At 40.0% G+C, this 24,014-nt stretch overlaps 1 protein-coding gene across 2 annotated transcripts in view; it reads right to left on the minus strand.

Moving 5' to 3' along the window:
- otud7b (OTU deubiquitinase 7B) overlaps positions 1-24,014 on the minus strand; it is a 48,928-nt gene that overhangs the window by 23,445 nt on the left and 1,469 nt on the right. The window contains exon 1 of one of the 2 annotated variants that reach the window (XM_082551903.1): positions 23,469-23,798. The exons of the other annotated variant lie outside the window; for it this stretch is intronic. The gene's annotated coding sequence lies outside the window, so the exon portion shown is untranslated. Of the gene's footprint in view, positions 1-23,468; positions 23,799-24,014 lie in introns of those variants that run through there. 2 annotated transcript variants of the gene reach the window in all.

The raw sequence follows: 24,014 nt of genomic DNA on the forward strand, positions 1-24,014 counted from the left end.
TTCTTACACCTCTCCACCGTTCTCTCGCTTTCCCTGCCTCCCTCGGTTTCTTTATCATTATTAAAGGCACGCAGGCACACGGGGGAGAAACAGACTTTCTCAGGCAGCACTGTATTTCTAGAGCATTCTTTGCAAAGTCAGCGGCTCGACAGTCTCCTCTGCAGGGCCTCCCAATATTCTTGCAGTTTGTCAGTTAAGTGAGATCTTCTGATCCACATACACGCAGTGTAACGAAACAGGCGGAGATCTCATTTGAACTGATACAGAAACGTAGATTAGACTGTATTCTGACCAACAGCACATTCGTGGCCGACCAGAAGCCACGACCGACACTCTGGGAATCACTGCGACAGGTTTTGAGTCACTGTCTAACAAGCCTTTGTTATAAAACAAAACAAATTAGGGCAATTTTATTGCATTAGTAAAAAAAAAATGATATAGCATAACTACTATAACTACTACACTGACAGGGACATGCTGTAAATGAAGTGAGGCCCACTGCAAGAAAACTGAACTATTCAAATTATCATCGCAGCTTTCTGGCAAATTCTTTTTTTTCTCTGGTATAATAATGACAGAAATGAAAGCGTTTAAAAAGGAGAAAGCAGATTAAAACATACAAACAGGAAGCTACTAAGTTATGACAATACCACAGCATAGTAGATGTACAGGCTGCACCTTAAGTTCTGATGGCTAAACAGTGATGGCTTTAGCAGCAGCATCAACACGTTTTACCAACTATGATGGCTTTAGCAGAGGACAGAGGTCGTCTAGTTACGATGGAAATCTGTGTTTTCTTATAATCCTGTGCCATTATGTGATGTATAGTCTCCCAGCACAGGCAAAAAGTACTCAGAGCCATTAAATATAAAAAAAAGTGGAAGGGTGATAAACAGAGGGCTGTGGACAGAATGTTCTCGCACACTAATAGAAACCTAGCTGCTGCTGATGTGTAAAACTAAAACCATCAAATGGCACCTCCTTCAAAAACACTTTTTTCCAGGATCAAGTTGGTAAAAATGACAGTCTGTGTCCTCCAAGTCTTCTCGCATTACACTATAATAAAAGTCACATATTTTATTTTTTATTCTGTGCTGGATAAGATCTGAGCGCATCAGGTCACTCATGAATCAACCGTTTCGATCACAGTTACTTCTTAACTGTAAAACTTTTTAATGGTGCTGTACAATAAAACTAAAGTGATAACACAGGATTAAATTATGGCGGAAAATAAAGTCATTAAGACCGCAATAAAAATGTTTATGACACTGAACACCCTGAAGGGAAAGAGGAAGTGTGGGAGGCCATAAGTTTATGGCATCCATCAAATGCTCATCAATTGTTGTGGTGTTGGCGCACACTGTGAAACTTCACCAGAGTTTGACACCCAAAGGTAATTACAAAGCCAGAGTTCACCTTTAAGGTCATAGCGGGCTTAAAACAACAAAACATGACGTCTAACAAATACCTTGTATTTCATGCCCTCAAAATCTATTATTACATTGTCAAAAATTTCCATTTGGCAGCCAGGGAAAAAACATTCTCAACAAGAGAGACCCTGCGTGGATTACTGAGCAGTACTATCGCTGCTGCCAACATGGGCCAGCCAGTGATTTGTATCAGGGATGGCTGAGCTTTTGTCTGGCAGGAGCGCTTACGTAACAGGAGCTGCTGACAACACGTGGGTGCTGAGCTGAGGGCAGGAGAACGGCCTGGATCACGGAGGGAGACGGAGAGGTCACCGCAGCCCACTGCGTCAGCCGTTGGTGGGCTGAGGGGGTCACTTTGTTGCTTGGATTGGGACTGCAAGTTTGCTTTGCTGTTCTTTACAGTATTTAAGGAGGACACATTTTTTATGGTTTTACACGAGGGCTGTGGAAAGTGAGCAAAAAACAAACAAACAAACTATCCACTTGTTATGGTGAAATTACAAGTTACAGGGCTCGCAAAATCGCTAGCCCAACGTCCCGGAGCTAGCGATATCTCCAGTCAGGCGACCAAAATCTATCTCAGCCCCACCCGTTGGGTTATCATATAGCCCGACGGGCGGGGCTGAGATAGATTTTGGTCACCTGACCAGAGATATCGCTAGCTCTGGGACGTCGGGCTAGCGATTTTGCGAGCCCTGAAGTAGTATGGTGTTACAATATTAAATTGGTAATAAATCAATGCTGGCTTCGTATGATTATGATAGCAAAATAATTGGGATAAAATCTTTGTTGTTGTTTTTTTTTTTGCGTGAATTTTGGCAAAACTCTGAGAACTGCAGCTCTAGCATCTATATCTTGTCATTTTGAATTATCATGTTTTGGTGCTTTTTATGGATTTAATTACATTTTGTATCCATCCACCTGATCTCTCTTCAATATTGTCTTTATCACAAAGAACGTTTAATCCAGAGGAAAACATTTGCCACTCGATCTGTCCTACTGGATACTCGCATTTTCCTTCAAAGTTCTGCGTTTCTGTCCTTCCCTAAAAGCTCGGTCTCACTCACTGTTTACTTCAGCTCCAAACAAGATGACTGAAAGGGGCCCTTGGTGTAAAAGATCTATATTTAAAACTCAAAATATTTCAGTAGAAGAATTTATCAGTAGGTCTTGCTTTCAAACTGTTTCTCATCTGGTATACTTTTGACTCCGTTACTCCTGCTGTGACTACCAGGTAGTTTTCCTGAGTGCTGCCTACGTCTTTAATTCATCACAGTCTGAAACCATAAACTTCTCTTGAGGAGGAGGAGGACCTGTGGTGGCCACTGTGTGGTGGGGCTACAAAATTCCCTACTGGATATTGACGGTGTTAATGCTTTTTTCATATATTGATTTGTTTTTCATTATAGATTAATATGGAAGGGCAATATGGCCAAAAATATTTATCACCATTATCACGCACCGGATTATAAGGGGCACGACGTATTTTCAGAAAAACACTGTAATAATGACGGCCCGCTTACATGCTCTACCTAAAATTGTGCTTTGGTGTGTATCTGACAGACAAAAGCCAAACCAGCTCCACATCACTGAAGTTGCAGCATTTTCACAAACCAATTCTGGTTCATCTGTTTCATTCAACTATTTCACCCTTCTCATTCTCCGTCGCCGCCATGCTTTTTCTGCCATGTGCGTATGAAAAAAAAAAAGGCACTGCGCATGCGCGGTTCACCCATATTCTACCACAATATTTCATTTTCTTATCATTGCCTAAGGTTATAATGGTATTACCGTGAACGGTATGATATGGCCCAGCCCTATAGATTAACATTAAAATTAATCTTAAATGGCATGTTTTTTTAGGTTCAATAACTGCATAATACTTTCAAAAAAGTTAACAAATAATATTAAGATTGCATATTAAGACTCAACACCATGCCCCTCCAGCTGTTCAGCTAATATCTGTCCACTTTTTGTTCCCCAGTTCCAGCAGGCTAAATTATTCCCTACTCTTTATTTCCTCAACCCAGAAACAATGGTTGCCACATTCTTCACTGGGACTAATTTACCATGAATGCAGGTTAAATTAAATCTAATTTCAAAATAAAAACAAAGCTGAGCTTTGCCACACCTAAAAACTGATTTCTGAAAAAAGCAAACAGATAAAAGCACTTTTTAAAATATATATGTAGCATAAAATCTCCCAGATCTGTGGCAGAGCTGGGATGGTGTGGAGTCCTATTATGGTAAGACAAACAAAAACGACTGAAACAAAAACATCGAGCTGCCCTCATTGCTGTAAATTTCCATCTCGCACTCTCCAAAAGCCTTCACTTCTTATTACTCGCTCAGCAACATTGTTTGCAAACCACGAGTTATGAACCACGTTTTCCTCTGGCCTGAAACTACAGAGCAGTCTGACTGTCTACACTAACAGACATGCAGAGAATTGATCATTTGTAGGAAAGAAATGCTGTATGAATACTGGTCAAATGATTTTTTTTTTAAAAGATATGTAAAAGGAAAAGCAGCATTACAACAAAACGAGGAGATTTCTACATATGACTGGCTAATCTGGTTCCAGATGTCTGAATCATCATTCACAAGATTTTTTTTTCTTAGCACACATATCTTTGCATTGATTATTCTCAAAGCTGGCTTTTGACTTCAGCTCAATGATGCAACTTGCAAAAGTCTGCAACTTTCCTAAGGCCATTCAAGACTGTTTAAGAAAATACCTTTAAGAAAGACACTTTAAGTGCAATAAATTAATATGTTAAATAATCGACATAACAATTCTGTCCAATTGTGACAGAATTCAGTAAAGCTATGCCTCATTCTCGTGCTTCTGTAATTCTACTCTACAACTGTGATCGCTCATCTAATTTGTTTGTCTGTAAAAAGCTAAATAAATAACAGCTGATGCATTTTTACAGTACAGATGCAAATACTAATGTTTTCCACTCCTGCCTGAATGGACACTGGCAAAGTAAAGCACTGAGATTAAGTTAAAGGCAAAAAATAAGTGAGTTGTTAGTTAAGTGAAGCCACTTCTTTAGGCAGAACAGGTTCTGTGTTTTGACTTTTGGTAATGCTGATATTTACATTTGCATCACAGGTTGTGCTTTTTCTTTCTCACTGAAACCCTGTGAAGGGGGAGATTCACCGCCTCATGTTTTTCCTCTGCAAGGTTTCTTTGATTGTGTGAAACTCAAGCTTTGCTCTACATTTAAGAGACAAAGAAGCTGTCACACAAAGAATGAGGATAGTATGCTTTACCTAAATAATGTTGAGACTTCACCAGATGAGGATGGCCGAGTTGTTCCCCTCTAATGGTCAGTATGTGATAAAACACAGTGTCTAGAAATGTGCCTGTTCTATTTTTGTTCAATCACATAAACCTTTCCTGTGATCTCAGCAAATGCACAACACACCCTCTCCGCCTGGCAAAACCACATGAGTAATGAGATAAAGGGCATAAGGTAAACAAACAGGGTGAGGCGATGTGGCTGGTGGGAGTCGAAGCAGGAGTGACAAGTGTGACTAAGTGCTTCATCTCGACCACAGAGGGATGGTGGGATAGAAAGAAAAAACTTCCAGTCTTTGGACAGAGCAGTGAGCACTAGCAGCTAAAGCTAGACTGATGAACCGGCCAGATTACTGCAGTTCCATCTGCTTCGGTGTACACACCTGCCAATAAGTGACTACAGCAGAAGTGCAGAAATGACTAATTAGGTCTGATGCACCTCAGAAAAACACTCTTCGCAATACAAAAACAACACCATCGTTAACAGCACATGAACCAGTTCTCCGGCCGTTCATATGCAGACCACCAGAGCAGTCAGCAGCAGTCTGAAACACTGGCTGATTGGGACTAGATCCTCTATGGCAGCGGTCTCCAACCTTTTTTGCGCCACGGACCGGTTTATGCCCGACAATATTTTCACGGACCGGTCTTTAAGGTGTCGCGGATAAATACAACAAAATAAAACTAGTACCGGTACCGAAAAAAAGAAGATTTATTCATAACACACGTGAAAAGACCCAGGAAAACAGAGTTAATGATAAAAACGAAAACAAAATAACGCTGAAAACCCTGAAAACCATACATTTCACACCTGAGCCTCAACTCTCGCGGCCCGGTACCAAACGACTCACGGACCGGTACCGGTCCGAGGCCCGGGGGTTGAGGACCGCTGCTCTATGGGAAAGCAGCTTAATGGAACAGAAGACAACATCATCAGCAACCTGACTAGACCAGGAATAGGTGTTTAGCAGACACCAAACTAAAAACACACAAACAACAAAACAAAAACAAAACAAAACACATAACCACGTACTTCCCTGGTTGTTAATATACTTGCATGGTTCATCCAAGTGAAGTGTATCTGTGGATAACTCTGGTATCAATCTGGATTTTTATTTTTGGATTGAGTCCTGACTCAATATGTAAGCATGACTGGTCACACACTTAGAAAACTAGGAATTTTCCTTTTACATCTGGTTATTTGATCAACAAAAATATTCTTGTTTTTTAAATTACAATTAAAAGGCTAAAACCTTGATATATAAATGATATATCCAGGAAAAACCCTGTCAGTGATCTTTATTAGCTTAAATAACACAATACTACTCAGGCTATCCTGGCAGCTAACAAGGGGACTTTAGAGAGATACTTTAGGAAATACTTGTATAGCCACATGACTGATGTGCTCAAGTCTCAATCACTCTTTTGTTGTCTGACTTGTCAGTCACAGTAAGCTCTGAATTGTCTGCAAGGCGTAGGCATAGCATACTGTCCTTAAAAAACAGCCACATGCATATAAACAGAGCAGAGCAATGGCTTTCTTGCGATTTCTTCTCAGTGAGTCGAAGCCAGTTTTTAAGTGCTTCAGAAACAGGGTGGATAAGCTGCGAACAATCAATCACAGTAAACACCAACCATGCTGCTGAAGGAAGCCAGCAGAAAGAAAAACAAAGGTGTGGTGAGATGGCTGTCCTTCAGCTGTCTGAATCTGTGGAGTGCTGTAATCTGGTTACTGACTGAGCTCAGTCAGCCTACACTGGCTCATTACATAAGAAAGCTACAGCTGGGAAGGAGGCTGATCATTGCCTGGCTGAGGAATGGAGGAAAATCGAGATCTTCACCTAGGTCTTCCAAAGTTGCCCTCATATGAAGGGTGCAGCACAATGGCTCTGCTGCTTGTGTATAGGAAGTGCTGCTTCAGTCTCCTCAACATAATAAGTAGAAGGCTTAAAAAAACAGAATGGCCTTATCAGACAACAGTCTTGGACAAGAAAATGCACAGCAAAGCAAACAGAGCGCAGAGCGGTGCAAAATCCTCTCATTATATTGCAATATCCTTCTATAGGGCCGGGCAATGCTTTCTTTTGCGACTACGTTGACCCCATCTTCAAGGGCAAATGGATGCATCATAGGAATAGTGTAGGCACATCACTTTCCAAGGGCTTGTATAATGCCGAAGCACTGCAGAAACAGCCTCAAGCTAATGCTAGGCTGCCGCAGACATGGTCTGCATCAATTCTCATTTTCCCTTAATTCATTTATGAAGCACTTTTAACTAATTTACTATCACTGAAGAGAAAAAAAAACAGTTTCACAATTCAATTACAATATTTAGGACTTTAAACTGCTGCATTCTCAGGGAGAGACGTATGGTTTCAGTTGCTATTGGGTTACATCTCAGAAATCAATAGAGTAAATTTGAGTGTGCCTATTGCCCTGGACAAAAGGAAATATGCTAGCAAGCTGGTCATTGGAGGAAAATCAATAATCCCACTGAACTACAGCTCAGGGGGAAATGCACAGGCATGTTGCTGACATATGAATTATGGGGACTAGCGGACCAGTTCAAGTCCATTAGCAAAAAAGAAAAGAAAAAGCTTCTTCATCAGACTCAGACAGTGTCTTTTGTCTTAAAAACAGCAAAAGCTCTGTTGTAGCTGCATGAAAGATGGGTTATAGTCTTTCCAAATAAGGTTATTGATTTTATTTAGAGGCACACTACTCTGATATGTCGATACGTTCTGATACTGCCTTAAAAAGTTATATGAGATGCCATGACAATGAACCAATCTACAGAGGTGATCTAATCAATACAATCCTACTTTGTATCTTTAGTCCACTGGCTGCAGTAAGGACAGCCAAAATAGCAAGGAGGACCAACGATTTAGAGTTTCAAGCTCATTTGCCAACAACCTTTTGTAATGTCTTTGCAGTACTTTGTGATTTAACTGCAAAATGTGCCACCACAACAGAGCTTCAGCTTTCAGCACCTGCTCAGGGTCTATAACAATTTGCAGTATGATGTTGAATGTAAATCTAAAGAATCTAATAATGATTAAAACTAAAGAAGTATCCGAACCACATTTCCCCCTCATTCTGTTTAGGAGACTTTAGTTGTTGTTGTTTTCACAGCCAACAGTACTTGGCAAAAGTCCAGGCCTGTAAGACCGATATAAAGTCCCGACAGGTGCAAAGGTGCGAGGTCCAGACCAACGCTTCTTGTTGCCTTAATTATCTGTTAGTTTCTTTTACAACACTGGCAAAGCAATGTTTAAATCGAGTCCAGCATTTGGGTAAATATAATAATCATAAAATACACTTTTAGTTGATCAAATGAGCAGAAAGAACAGTTAAATGAATACACTTCAACAAATTAACTATATGCAGACCAATCATGCTTTCATGTACAGTCACGACCCAAAGACCCATTTTGATCCAAGAAAAAAAAAAAGCTGATTTGCATAAACAAGAATGATTCAGTGAGGAATCCAGCTTTTTAATGTAAATCTAGTACTGGATCAGTATTGGATCAGAAAGCAAGGTATGAGAACTGAAAAAGCTGGATAGCTGCATTCCTACTTATTTTTCTTCCACTTGGCTTGTCTCTGCAAGAGTACGCTGCAAGAAGTGTCAGGTCTAACGAATGTTTACAAACAAGTCAGGAATTTAAAAAATTAAACAAAGTAGGCGAGATGAGCCTCCCTGCAAGGAAAATAAAAACACATTTCAACCCTGCTGGCTTAGCCACCATCTGCGGGCGTCTGTGTGTGTAATGCGTAAGACAACACCACCATCCCGAATGCACACACAGCTGATGTCAGAGATTCCACACCATGCCCGCCCTCTCCAGGCCGTGCCACCTGAGCTGGATGAGTCCAAAAGCTGTCCAGTCATCAAACAAAAAATATGCAAAGTCTAATGTCCCTCTCACAGCCTGCCTATCCCATTTGCTGGCTCAGAAACAGGCAAACCTGATCCATGTGAACCTCTGTTTTTTCCCCTGGATGAGTGCTCAAGGCAAAACAAGGTGAAGAAAACAGGATTTACTTACAGATCATTTGATCACAGTTTTCACATTTGGGTTGCACACTGCAGCCGTTTTAAACTTCATGACTGAACCAAGAAATTCCTCCAGTTTATCTGGTCTAAAAATAGTGCGACACTGGTAATAAGGGGGAGAAAAACACATTCACAGACATTTAGGTCAACTATTAGCATTGTTCATGAAAACAGGGTCCGTGAATGTCCATTACACAGCTGCGCACTTGTTCTGAGTGTCTATCTTTACATCTAAACCAGAGCAATAACAACTGTGTAAGCACCACCACCAATGCAAACAGAGAGTTACCATCTAATCTGAGCTGCCAGAATTAGAGCAACCTCCTGTTTCAGATAGCCTAAAAATAATCCACTCCTAATCACAGTTTAAACATAGAAAGTCTGCACAGTCGAGAGCTCAAAAACAGCTGATGGCTAAGATTTAAACACTGTCAGGGACAAAACCCAAGGAACGTGTAATGCTTCAATCAGAGACAATCAAATCAGTGACGTCATCTTCTCCTTCTGAAAGCATGAAATCCTTTATCATTCAGAGCTAATTTTCATTAACAAAAACCATTTATGTTTTTTGAAAGTGCACTGTTCTTAGGAATCATCATTCTCTGGTCCTTAAGCTGACTGAAACACAAAACACCAGTTAGCAAGTAGGGGTGGGTTTTTATAATCGATTCATCGATTAAAATCGATTCTGGCTTGGATAACGTAAAATCGATTCATTAAAATCCTGAATCGATTTTTTAATATAAATTTATTTTGTCCGAAATGCCAGAATCTCTGGTGACATCTCACAAAATTTCAAGAACCACCAAACAGTAAATGAGAGCAGGTACAGGGATTCTGCACATAGACTTAAACACACAGCGCGACCCGCGGATCAGAATCAGTTAGATGTCGCCTTTCTCACAGTCGGGGCTGAAAGCCGACAGCTCGCTGATCCGGGTCCGCGCTTTGTGTTCACGCCCTTTATGCGCTGATTCTAAAGCTGTTAGTTTGATCTCTCTCCAAACAATATTGACCGAATCAGCAGCAAAAGAAGATCCAAACGCTTCACATAAACATCGTCATGAATTCACTCTTTTACTGTTTTGCTTCCATTGCGATGCGCAGCTCTCTCTCTCTCCCTCCCCCTCTCCCCCCCCTCTCTGGAACAGTTTCGCTTTCTTCATTATTCGCTTGCTTGTTATGCACAAGTCTACCGTTGTTTACAGCGCTGTCGGCCGCTGTTTTTTCCCCTTTTACATTCTTCCGAAAAGAAAACCTCATTTCTGCTGTTCAATACTGAACAAATTGAAACTTTTTAAAATTATTCAAAATGCAAAATGCTTAACCGTGTCTCTAATAAAACCGCTGTAACGTCAGAGGTAATGTTGATTAATTAATGGTTTTCTTTCGTTTTTGATGTACTGCAGAATATTTTTATAAAATCCCAGGCCAGGAAAACCACCTTCATGTTTTTCTGTGTTTTATCTTCAGCTACTTTGACACAAAGGCATCTGCTGTGATGCTCACACCTTGGATAAAGTCTTGAGAGTGTCAGCTTCCTTTTTATAGATACAAAAATATGTAAATGTCCTGATCTGAATTATATCTCTGACTGTCAAAATTTCCCAGATTTAAATCGAATCGAATTAAATCGAATCGTGGATCGAATCGATTCGGGACCTTGTGAATCGGAATTGAATCGATTCTAGAAATCAGTGACGATACCCAGCCCTATTAGCAAGGTTTTTAGAGAGTGGATGACCTAATAAGCTAGAGTATGCTTATGTTTCCTTTCCTTTGTATGAATGCATGTCTTCAGAGTTTCCTGTTTAAAAAGAAAAGTCTCAATTAATGCTTGTCAAAGACCTCTTTAGGCCTAACAAAGGCCTAACAATACCAAAATGATCTCTTATTTTTGGACTTTTCCTTTTCCTATAAAGAGCTTTCAAGATGGGAACATAACCACGCAACAATACACTGTAATATTCCTTACCACAATATACATTTCCTTTTTTTCAACCACACATTACAGTAAAGCTGTTTTCTTTGGATTTTGGTCCGGTCCTAAATACAACCTCTACAAATGTAATATCTACAGCAAGTTTTATGACTGTATTTACTTGATTTTCATTTCAGATTTTTTATGTCAAACAGCTAGCTTGGTTTCAAATCTGTACAGGTACAATGCACAGACACTGACATCTGCTAATTAGTGGTTAATTATTAAACTGTCAAAATGGCAGAATTTAAGTAATTTAAGAGGAGGGACCAGCAACCAAATTTCAGGCAGGAGGTAAAAAGTAGTGAGATTACAGACATTTTGGTGTTATTTGCTGTTCATGCATGGTAAACTGTTGCTTTTAAAAGACTTTAGCATAAGTTTTGGTCAGAAACCAACACGTTGCATGTATACAAAAAGCAGTTAAGTGTATGACCTTTTGTGTTAGACTTGAGGCAACACTACCCTGTTGATATACATGCAGTGTTGGGGAGTAACGGAATACATGTACCGCCGTTACGTATTTAAAATACAAAATATGAGTAACTGTATTCCGTTACAGTTACCGTTTAAAAAGGTGGTATTCAGAATACAGTTACTTTGTTGAAATAAATGGATTACACTGCGGTACTTTCCTGTTTCATATTGTCGCGGGTCAGGACTGTTTGGGTTTTGTTTGACAGCTACGTTCTGTTGTTCCAGGCGGCAGCTTTACGGTTGCCATGGTTAGAGGGCGACGCTCTCTCTCTCTCTGCGACTGTGTGTTTCCTGGGTGAGAGAGCGCCTTTTCGTTGTTGTTGTGCTAAGCTAACAGGCAGAATGCTACAAGCATAGCTTCGGTGTTCGCTGTTCGCGTTCGGTGTGAACACACCGTAAAGAATGTAGCATCATGGGCAGTGTAGTCCGTGTTGCAGGGAGAATGGACTGCCATACACGTTATGGGTCTGTGAGCGCGAGGAGGGAGAAAAAGGGGAGTGGAAAGGTACGAGTTGTCATCGAGGAAAAACGGGAGCTGGAAGCATGTAAATATAATAATAACCACTTCAGCCAAGAAGAGTGCCTGACAGCCCAGTTGTAAGTAAGCTATTAAGACTCGACTGTACACCATGTTCGTGTTTTCCTCCGAAAACAATAAGTTCCGTTGGAGCAGTCTTTCAACGCCTCTCTCTGTCTCTCGCAAGAAAAGTTGACCCACACAACAAAGTAAAGCTATTTTTCGGCTACGAGCCCGACACAGAACCCACCGTATTAGTCAGAGGTCCCTTTACTACAGTTCGGAGTCGCGGACCTTCAGTAATAGTAATAAATCACACAGCAATAGTACATTCACGTAGTTGTAAACAGCATGATAATATATTAAGTAATCCAAAGTATTCAGAATCCGTTACTGTCATTGAGTAACGTAACGGAATACGTTACAGAATACATTTTGGGGCATGTAATCTGTATTCTGTAATGGAATACATTTTAAAAGTAACCTTCCCAACACTGTATACATGCACCACGCAAGTAAGCACAAAGTGCATGTAGTGTATGTAGTCTGCACACAGAGGCGTTCTGATTGAGGTACAGTGATGGTTTAGGACAAAATGTCTCCTGGTCAGTGGAAAGCTTCAACTTTTTCTTCAGTCATACGTAAACTCTTGCTGATATTCACTGGAGCAAAGTAATAATAGCCAAGTCCAGCCAGCTGAAATGGGCAGTATTAGCTTCTGAACACAAGTGTTTATCAAAGTGTCTGAGAGCTGATGTCATCGTGTAGCAGAGCATGTAGGAGAGATGTCTGACTTCACTTAGTCCACTTTCCTCTAAAATACTGCTCTGAATGCCACAGCATGAATCACCCGACTCACATATCAGTGGACAAGAACAAGAAACGTGAGCGCTGATTTTTATATAATGGATACAGTGGCATCAACAACTTCTCGATGAAAATAAACAAGCACACATTTTCCTCTTTAACAGGATATGCCTTAATTGACAGCAGCAAGTGATTTCTGATCCATGGTCATTAAGATTCTGCCTGAATGGTCCTTTTACATAAATTTAGAAAACTAAATATGTACACAACTAGTAAGAAAACAAAGGAAAAAGTTTAATCATTTAATTCTTTAAATCCACAAGAACGTCTTGACTCAAATATTCCAAAAACAAAAAAGTAGGCCATCCTTAGCAGATGAACCTTTTCACTTTTAGTAACTGACAAAGTTTTGACAAATAATTAATAGATTAACCAAGAAAATAATTGATTAGTTTAACTGTACCTGTACATGTGTTATCATGAAATTAATATAGTAACATGTAGCATTAATGCTGAGATAGTTATGATTACTCATTTACATACAGGTGCAGGCCAATCTTTATTTCCTCCTTTCCTGTCCATTATGATGGTTTACTAGACCTCAGAGGGTCCTAGGCTATGCCCGGGGCATGTCTCTGCAGTCAGGCTCAGTAATCACCAGTCAAGGAGCGATAATTAACAACCCCACATGAAGCAGGCGGCTGTGGAAAAGGGCTTTAGGGGACTATAAGTGGCATTCCCACATACCACACAGAGACCACACTGCTTTGTGCACGGGGTCAGTGCGATGGGTGACTGAAACAGCAGAAAATGTAATGAGGGTATTTGATCCTCAAAGTGAGAGGGGGAAGTGGAAGCTAATCTGCCATCAATGCATTACTGGTTCAGAGGCGCACACAAAAAGAAACCCAAAATAAGACATTAAGAATGATGACCCCTGCATGACTTCATGGAAGTCTGTGCTCTGCAGACCAAAAGAGGTGCACAGACACACAAATGCTGGTCCAGTGCTGCTGAACATCCGGCGAGAAATGCTGCTGTGCCTCTGAAGGACATCAGCACAGAGACTGATGGATAAATTGCTTCCTGCAGCTGTCATCCTAAACTCTAAACCGGTTTACAAAAGTCCTCAGCTGGCCTTGGTGGACTCAGTGATTTGTATTCTCTGTGAAGAAGCACAAGCCTCTGCATCCATCTTAAAACTGCCTACCTAAATATTCTAAAGGCTGGAAATTTTCACAGTAAATAACAAAGTGTGTTTTGCCTCTAGAAAATTAATTAAGATGATTACAATAATAGCACAGGATTCCCATGTGCATGTCCAAACATGACACAAGCTCATCTTTGGTGATACAGCTGAATGACATGGAGGACCGCCCAACCAAGTAACCAAGACTTTACCAGTAAACATGACATGAGAAAGGTCAGAGTAGATGATTAGCAGCAACTGGACTTTAAAAGAAGAGCAGGGAAAAAAAGAGGGCGTTGCCAATTATAGTTAGATGACCCTGTACCTGTGGGTCCTACCCAAGTGAAGTGAATGTGAATGCAAGCACTTCTACACAATAACACATACTACAGTGTTTGAGCTGTGATTATTGACCAAAGGTGATAAGTCTAAAGTTGCTTTGGCAAGCCTAACCAATCTTAAAGATGACTAAAATCACCTCCTCTGTTGCTTTGATCCGTGCATTAATTTTAAAATAAACTGGCAATATTTGATGTTACAGGGATGACACTGATGCCAAAATATCCTTTTTGCTTCATGTCTAAACAATTAGTATTGCATAATTCACATTTAAAAGGCAAGTGAGATGACTACTGCTTTCATTTGCATATCAACCCTCAAGGAATACAAGACATTTCTTACACTCCAACTTGATCTTCGGCTGCGCCATTTTAAAATTAAGCACATTCGTTCCAGTCCTGCAATACAAAAACTGTTGTAAATAAAAGAGCTTAGAAACTGCTTAATACAAGAAACAAAATGGATCTGTGACTTGCAAGTACAATACCTACAACAGTGAAGATCTACTAAATCAGGCTGAATGTGAAGCCAACCAAGCCCTGCCCGATCTAAAGCCAGCGGCTAAACAAGCACCAGCCTCTGCAGGCATGCAGCACTAATGCTCATGTGAATCCCCACGTGCTGCAGGCCAGTCGCTATACACAGCAGGGTGACTTCACGTCACACCCCATATGATGTCATCCTGGGGGAACAGGCTCCTCATTAGGGCTGTGTGTGGGATTACTCCTGATGTCCTGGATCAACGAGGCAGAGCAGGAGACGATAATGTCCCCTAGTCTGCACAAGAAAAGGCACATGCCCAATAATATGCTTTGAAATAAACATTAATCTCAAAGAACATGTTGAGTGATTTACTACAACTGCCGAATTTACCAAACTGAACATCCACTTAAAGACACTGATGCTGATCAATGAGTCCAGCTTTACTGCCACCCACCTTACAGTTAGTGTTGTTCTAGCTGTGAAGGACAGAATTTAATAGAAATCACCTCACTTGTTAGGAGTTTGTTTCACTATTTCAGACAGCTGCCAACCTAAACACCAGAATCCGTCAGTCAGAAGTCCTCATTTGGTCCTGATGGAGTCCTGTTAACCTTTAGATTTTGTGGAACAGTCAACTAAATGATCTCTGTTCTCACTAGTCAGCAGCAAAAATAATAGCTGGTTAAACTAATTATCCATATTGTATCCATACAATAATGTGCAACCCAAGTTAACGTTTGTTTCTAAATCACTATGACACCACCTGCCTCTGTGCCTTTCTGTGATCTAACAATGTAAACTACCAGGTGGAATTGGGCTGTGCGATATGACTAAAATCTCATATCCCAATATTAAGACATCTATCGTCCCGATAACGATATAAATCACAAAAATTTTACATTTTCTGAAAGTTCTGTGAATCTCGGGCAGCTCGACTTGCAGGAAGTGTTTCCAGCTGGGCGTCGTGTACCTGGAGTCGAGTGTTTTAACCGATGCATGAAACGATACATTTTTAGACATAAGTTGTAACGGCCGCCGTTTTCTTTGTGAGTATTTATTACACGGCGTGCTGCGGGGAAAAGCCTGTTCTAACGTTTGAGTCTAAGGTTTATTTTTTAGCGCCTGACGGCTCTTTTTTGCTTCTCATCCGTAAATAGTCTGCATGCTCTTTCACGTGATTCAGTTTATTTTGGAAAGTCTCAACAGGATCTTGAGCTTTATTGTGAAAACTTTGTGGAAAATAAGCAGACACGTGATGGTTTTACTGTCGTTGTTGCTAACGACAACGAATAAAAAGAGGCGCTTGTCCGTCAGTCGTGTGGTTATATTAAATATAAGAGAAAGAGAGAACTTTAAGAAATGAATATAGCCACTACAGTGACCATCAAAACCATGAAAAAATATTGCCGTAAACAGTTTATTTTGCGACACCATGATACAAACGATAGTGTAAAATACAACGATAGATGTTTTTATATCGTCATCCGATATATATCGTTATATCGAACAGCCCTAAGGTGGAATACAGGACACATGACTGCTGCATGAACCAGCATGGTTCTGCAGTACTTTAAAGTCCAAAATTAACTAATGACTCAAAAAGATAAATATAGTACAGACAGAGCTGGGCGATAGAACGATAACGATATAACTTTTACTCGATAGAGAAATTAAGCTATCGCGATAGACCTCGCCGCTCTTGTCCTCAAAAAAAAAAAAAAAAAAAAAAAAAGGTCAGCCAATCCAAATTAAGTAGCGCAGAGCCGAACCAATCACAGCCGCAGCGTCACGTCGCGTGACTTGTTACATACAGCACAAGTGCCAAGCCGCACGTGTGTTTGTTTGGGAAGCAGCCAGCGGGTAATGGAGGAAATGAGTGTGCCGACTAGAAAAATCAACCGAGCGTGACCGAAGAGAAAACAGATGATGGTTCCAATGCCGGAGAGATTGTCGAACGGAAGAGCCATAGAAGTTCCGTAGTGTGAAGGTATTTCGGCTATTTCAAGTCTGACAAAAAATAGAGTAGCCTCACTGTAAATGTGCCGAAAGCAAGTCTGAAAATACAATAAACTGGTGCATGCGTCACACTGTGCGCCACGTTATTGTTTCGGTGAAATGAATTTCTACAATACTGTTAATTCTACTCTCTGCAGTGTTTAAATGCTTACATATACACACAGTTACTGTCCGTCCACACATACGACTCGGTTCTGCTTCTATGCCCCAGCTTTGTTTACTTTTTCCCACCGAGGCTTCTAGACTTCTGATTGGCCAACATTTCTGCACGGTTAGGAATCTAGTGCCACCTGCTGCTTTGGCATGTTCATAGCAGCGTTTTCCTTCATTTCTGCCTTTACGTGTGGACGGGATTATTTTTTTAAAACGTAAACGGAAAATCTCCGTTTTCAAAAATACCCGTGTACGTGTGGACGTAGCCTCAGTCTCTGACTGGAAGCGCTAATTCGTCATTCGGCTTTTGTCAGACTAAAGTAACTGTTAAAACTGTTTGAAAAGCTCAGCTATACAACAAGGAGAGATTGAGAATTTCCTTTTAGTTCTCAGTTTATTTGATATTGACAAAAGTTAGTCAGTTTTGTCTGTTCTTCTGTAAAACAAACTAAGATTTATTTTTAGAATTAATATTTTGTTTCTAAGTGGAATTGACAATTTAGTCTGTTTTGTTTGTTCTATTTTGAAACTTAAACGCTTTAGCGGCTGCCTTTTGTATAGTTTGCAATATTTGCCTTTATTTATCTGAAAAAGTCTCATGTTCCTTAAGTACATCTACCCTGTTGAACTTATTATGGGAAATAAATATTTAAATAAAAACAAGCTGCTGATTATTTCACATTTTACTTGTGAGCAACGGCACATTTAAATCTTACAAATATAGTTATTTGGCTTATATCGTGATAGATATCGTTATCGCCTGAAATGAAAAAACATATCGTGATATGAAAAAATCTCATATCGCCCAGCTCTAGGTACAGATTAAAACGGGCCAATGTATTTAATTCACTTCTATGTTGGTCTGCGTTAACCATGCATCAGCTGCAGTGCACCAGCTCCTTCAGAAGTCCAAACAATCCAGAAGACTTTAAAATGTCTGAAGTTTCATACACGCACACAGTGTACAAATAGGGCAGTCATTTCAAACTATTTTTCTAAACTTGGCTTTGGATGATATTATAGCGAGTACACAAGCCCCACCCACACACTGTTAAAGCCCTTTGCTTACCATGAACAGCCAAAAGAAGAGAAAACAGGACAATAAAACAACTGAGGATTTTTTGAAACTGTGACTCATGCAAAGCTACCCTTGCAGAGTCAAAGAACAAAACCATGTAGCTAGAAATGAGCATAATAAACTTCCTCAAAGACCAATCGGCTGAAAACATTTATTCCTATCATAAAGGAAAAAGTTGTATCTGCAACAATAGATAAAACAACCACTGCTTAAAAAGTGAAAGACAAATAGCACTGTGGTGATGACAGATAAGACTGTGAGGTTCTGGCAAGTACAGCTGTAATAAATTCTTGAGTCTGGTGTGGTACAGTGATCAAAGTGATACAACAAGCTTTCACTACCACAGCTTTTCTCATGGGAGTGGCAGCCCATGCTGTATTGGATTATAGTTTTTCAGGTGGAACAAATAAAACTGTTACACCTTAGTTTGCGTTGGCCTCTATTCTGTCAACCGCATGAATTAACTAAACACAGACCGGGCATAATCCTGCTATCCACAACTTAACATGGGTGTAGAGTGGAGACCTGGAACATGGGGTGAGGACCTGTGTGGCCAGCATCTATTTACTGATATTTTTTTAACTTATATCATCTGATATGTAAAAAGTTTCAACCTGTGTATCAGTGACATCCCTAAGTTGCACTTGTAGCCTAAGAACAATTTTGTATTTAATATATGTATATGTCAATGCTGTTCAAATACCTGCTTAAAATGAGTTTTTGTAAGTATGCACTGTATTTTGGCCACTTAATAAATAAAAACTTTTTTTTCTCAAATGCAAGACAAACCTTTACTGTTACATATACCGGCTGAAATGTCATCTCATAGTTGCTATGCTGTTTTTCTACATTTAGTATTTTGCTGGGTGAATTTAAAATAATAATTATAAATTATATTACCACTAAGTATTTTTATTTAAATATAAATTACATTTATTTTGATTTCAAACTAGCTTTTATTTTAGTGAAATGTCTTATTTGTTTTGATAAAGTGTACTTCACCTTTATGAACTATAAACTCCTCTAATGGTCATAGCTATTTTGTCAAAGACTACAGAGTTTCCCCAGTTTGGAGGATAAATCAAATATAGTTTATACTATAGTATAGTGTACTACGGTATATAATGAGTGTCAACAGATGCCTGATTTTTGTGTTTTTCTTTACACAAATAAAAATATTTTACTCATAAACAAACGAAGAAACGGTATAAAATGACAAATTTTGGACTCAAACATGCATGTTTTCAAAGTAAAGCAGCTGCTGGCACCCAGGTAAGCACCTCAGTTCATAGTATCTACCCATCCTGGACACAAATGGCCCTGGGCACTGGCTAACTGCTGTGTCACAAGACTGGCAGGCAACCAGCCATGGTGGGGAGGGTGGGGCTGCAAAGAGTTTTATGAGTTGCTGTCTGGACATGGAGACCTCTTAGAGACAAGCCACCTATTGATCCTCGTGTCGCTGTGGCAGTGCAGAGACTAAAACTGTTTTTGCCTTTTATCTTATCCCCTTCCTGTGTTTCTAAATATAAGATATAAGAGCACAGATGGATGTGGGTTTTAAGTCTTTTTTGGAAATCTGCAAAGAGTCCAAACAAAACAAGGCTTAGTTCATGCCTTACCACCAGTGGGACATGCACACTTAACAGGGAAAAAAATCATCTGGTTGTCCTACTAACCTCATCTACTTACTTATTAATCTGACCGTGTTTTCCTGTGGGAGTAGGCCAAACGGGCCTGGCCGTGTAACTGACACTGCACCGCTGACAGTGAGCAGCTGTTTGGGGGAACTCAGCGAGAGGAAAATTTAAATTTTCATACCCTCTGCATGGCTGAAACAGACAGGTTAGCTTGTATAACATTATATTCACCAAGACAGCCACAAAGGATATTCAGCAAAATAAATGTGTGACACATGTTTACAGCACTCTCACACTAACTGGCACAAAACCTTAAAGAAAGTCATACAGAAAGTCAAACAAGTTCAACTGGCTGTCCGTCATGTGAAGTATAAATCAAGAGTCACTGCTGCTCTGTCTTTATTGCCACATGTAACTGCAAAACAGTGTGCAAATAAGCCCATGACCATCAGCTCATAAAACTTCATGTTGCCAGAGTCATGACAAACCCTGTTACACAGGTAATATAAGTGTCTAGTTACATCTCATCATTTTGGATGACAGCAGGGCATGCAATGCTTCAGAAGGTGAAAAAGCTCATGTCCCACTCCACACAGTTTTGTAATCGTTCATTAACAATAAAAGAGCTTGCAAACTAAATTTGAGTGAGATACAGTTTAGCACGCTGGCTCAAACAAAGCCTTTGTCAATATGAAGGTAAGCGCGACTGCTTTGTACTGAGTTTAGGTAAAAGGTCTTTGGTTGATATAAATGTAAGCATTGTCCTGTTATTTTCTGATAAAGCAAAATGTATTTTAAAGTTAGCCAAACTAAAACCAACTTTAGAAAAAAGCAATTAAAAACATTTTAGCCCCGGTCTTGGTGATTTCCCTTCGAGAACAAAACCTCTTGAGTGGGCACCATCAGTGTCACTGTGACCCGAGGCTACTGTGAACTCCCAACCACATAACATTTGAATCCTGTTAAGAGATCTGATGCATATGATGCACTGCAGATTACAAACCACATATTTAAACTTGGATCAACCAAATTCAAATGGTTCGAGGGAAATCAAAGAGCAATAACTCAGTAATGTTTGTTTTGTTCTGTTCCACTGGATGCAGGCTGAGCTACTGCCTGTTTAGTGCACTGAGAAGGCAATTTAATAGACTGCATACCTGTGCCTATAATCCACATATTTACAAAGCAGCAGAGCACTTTTTGTTTTCAGTTTTCTTTTTTTCTTTTTTTTACTTTTACACCCTGCCAGTTTGGAAACTGTCTTGCAGTCAGAAGGATGCTACACCCCTCTTAAAATACTCGCCTGAGGTGCTCTCTCTGCTGCTGTATGAATCAATATAATATGTTCCTTCAAGTGTTGAGGACTTGTATAATGAAACCTGACACAAACCCTCAGAAAAACTGAGCATCATGGTAAATAGTTGCCACCATGAACTGTTGGGCAGCTTTATCACTTTAATTACCAACAGTGAGATAATGGGTGCAAATATGAGGTGCGGTCAAAAACTTCACTGACTGCACCTATGAAAATAAAAATGTTTAAAATGTTGATAAATGTTCCCTTCATTGCATTCATATTAGTTGACCAATGCAGCAACATATGAATCCCTGTGATTTCATCCTGAATAAAACAAAGTTGTTTTCTTCAAATTACAGACATTGTTAGAAAAAAAAAAAAAGGATCATTTAGGTTGTTATCTAACAACTTCTTGGCATAATTTAGTCAGATACATCACGCCCAGTTTTAAAACACTAAGAAGGCAACAATTAAAATGCTCACCTTGAAGTTTATAATCTATATTTTCAACACTTTCTCTTTCTTTACATTTTAAACTACGTAACAAAAAAACAAAATTGAAAAAAAAAAAAATCTCTGTTGAGAAGAAAATCTATTTTTCCACGTTCATGGCCAAAAATTGGGCTACTTTCGTAATGACAGTTAGCAAAGCTTTGAGAGTGACGCATTTAAACAGGAAGAAGGATTCATGTCTACGGCTTGTTGTCCAGCATAGTCATGCTGACAACCAAGAAAACTAAGCTAAAAAGAAGTGACAACCACTGTAGTTTAATTCTGTTTTTTTTTTTAATTAAGCAGTTTGAATAATCAAAATAATGCTGTTGAATTGTAACCATCCTAATGATTCACAGCACCACCAACCCCTCCAGTCTCTAAATGTAGACTTCTTGCACCCTTTAGAGGTGAAAAATATTTACTTTATGTATATAGACACAAATCAGTACATATGGGGACTTGAAAATTCAGGGACATGAAAATAAGATTTGGAAATTGATCAAATTAACACACCGAAAGCTGTGATCAAATCAGATCAGATCGAGCTGCAAAAGTCACTCGCGAAAAGACAAATATTACAGTCAAAGTGCACTGGTAGTTTCATTCAACTTTCCACACTGGTACTGATCAGCAGTTGCTTGTGTGTCCTACATTTCAAGCATCATCCTTCACAGCCACTGGAAACAGTGAGTATGGGTGGAGGGCTGAATGTGTTTCTTTTTCCTACTACACCATACCTAACTTCTCAACGAGCTTCCTCTTCACTGCTGTGTGTTTATTACAGTGTGCGTTTTGTTTTTAATCAAAATCAGCAGTCAAAGCACACCCAGCCTGGCCTTCTGGATGGCTTTGCAAAGCGTGCAAATTTCAGAGAAGACACTTGCAATTCTCTCTGCTTTTACAGACAGAAGTAAAATACTTGTGTTATTGAGATCCAAAATACATGTGTGAAGGTCATGTGCCTTTAAATAGCCACTATATATTTTAAAATACATGTAACACCAATAGAGTGATGAAATGTGGAAATACTGGTTTTAATTGCACTCCTTTTGCCTAAGAGATCCTTGACTGCTTATCATTTGCAAATGTTTTTCCTAAGTACCCATACTTCTTCACACAAAGACATTTTGTGTATATAAAGGATATTATCCAGTGGTTTTATACGTCAAACAAGCTTTGGATCAAAGTGAGCTGTACATACCCTGCTCACTAAAATTACTTTTGACACCCCTGCTGTAGGCCAAATACACTGAAGAACTTGTACCTCTGTCCTACTTTTCATATAGGCTGTCTGTCCTGGTGTCCCTGCAAACAAAAGAGTCCACAACTACAAGACCTAAATAATTCAAGGCAGAGTGCAACCTAATACTTTCTCGCTGTGGTGATGTAGAGAAAAATATGCCAAATAAACCTAGTTCTAGTTTCAGAATGAGTAAAAAGCAGTGAACCCTGTGACCCGTCAGCTCAGGCAGGAGCCTCACACAGAGTTAGATGCTTATTCAGACTCAATAAACCCAGTTGTTTTGGTTAGAAATTGTGGTGTGTGAAGAGCTGGCTCTGGTAATTTCCTGTGAGCTGGTCTTTTAAGTCAATGTTACATCACACATGCACCTTAAATAAAAGGCGGACTCCGATAAGCTGGATCGTGACTAGAAGCTCCCAGAAAAAACGAGATGATGACTTAACTTACTTCCACAGGCAGATGCACAACTACTAAAGAGATCAGCTGAAATTGATATCAGTGTTCACACTGCTTAGCTGACAGCTGAGGCAGTATTCAGAAACCAGTTCTGCTCTGCGCTGAATCCTAACGCTACACACGATGATGGCTTGTCCCCACTGCTGACTCTGAGCCAGCTTTTAATGGCTAGAACTATTCTTTGAAGAAGAAATATCAGGGAACAATAAACATGCTTACATAAACGCATTTGAGGCGTTCAAACGCATGAGGTTCATGCACCGTTCAAACATATCCCACTAACTTTATTTGCACCCATTAGTAATTATAATCGTCCATTTAAAGTCTGCCAGACATGCGCATGAATGCTCACCATAAAGAAGTCCTGTACATTTTTTTCAGTTATTAGAACGAACCGTTACCTTTGGCTAGCAAGTGGCTACTTCAAGCCTGGCTAATCAGCAGCAAGCTAACGGTAGCTTACGTTAACGCTAGGAGCTGGAGTATCCCTCTACTGCTTACCTTTAGCGGCCTCGCAGATGTTGTTTTCATCGTCCCATTCAGTTTTCCAGCAAGTGCCAACTTGTAAGTAGCAAATACGTTTCCAGTACCAACGACTTCTAACTTTTTAGTGTCCTCATATGGAGAACGGTGCGTAAAATCCCAAACCGGACCACCAGCGACAAAGTAATTTCTCCACCACTTACAACAACAACGTCAACCAAAGGTTTCAGACGGCCCCCGAGAGGACTCGGCCAATCAGAGGCGGGAGTTTTCTTTCATTGACGTTTATCAGAACCAATGGTCGGGCTAGAACATTTTGAGTGACGTTCCCCATTAGAGTAAACACCAAATGAGAACGCCAAACATCCGCCTGCCAATTGGCTGCAAGAAAATGAGAGGCCAGTGGGTTTTTTGTGTCCGCAGCCAATGACAGTGCGGCACTCAGGCCAGAGTGACAGGTGCTTTGGAGTTAACAAAATAGCTGGGGCGTCACCGTGGCCGGGATGAGGTCATCCAGGATGATGTAAACCCTACGTCATTAGCGATGCTAAATAAAACGCAGCA

Source organism: Aulonocara stuartgranti, assembly GCF_965226115.1.
Source record: "Aulonocara stuartgranti genome assembly, chromosome: 11".
NCBI lineage: Eukaryota > Metazoa > Chordata > Actinopteri > Cichliformes > Cichlidae > Aulonocara > Aulonocara stuartgranti.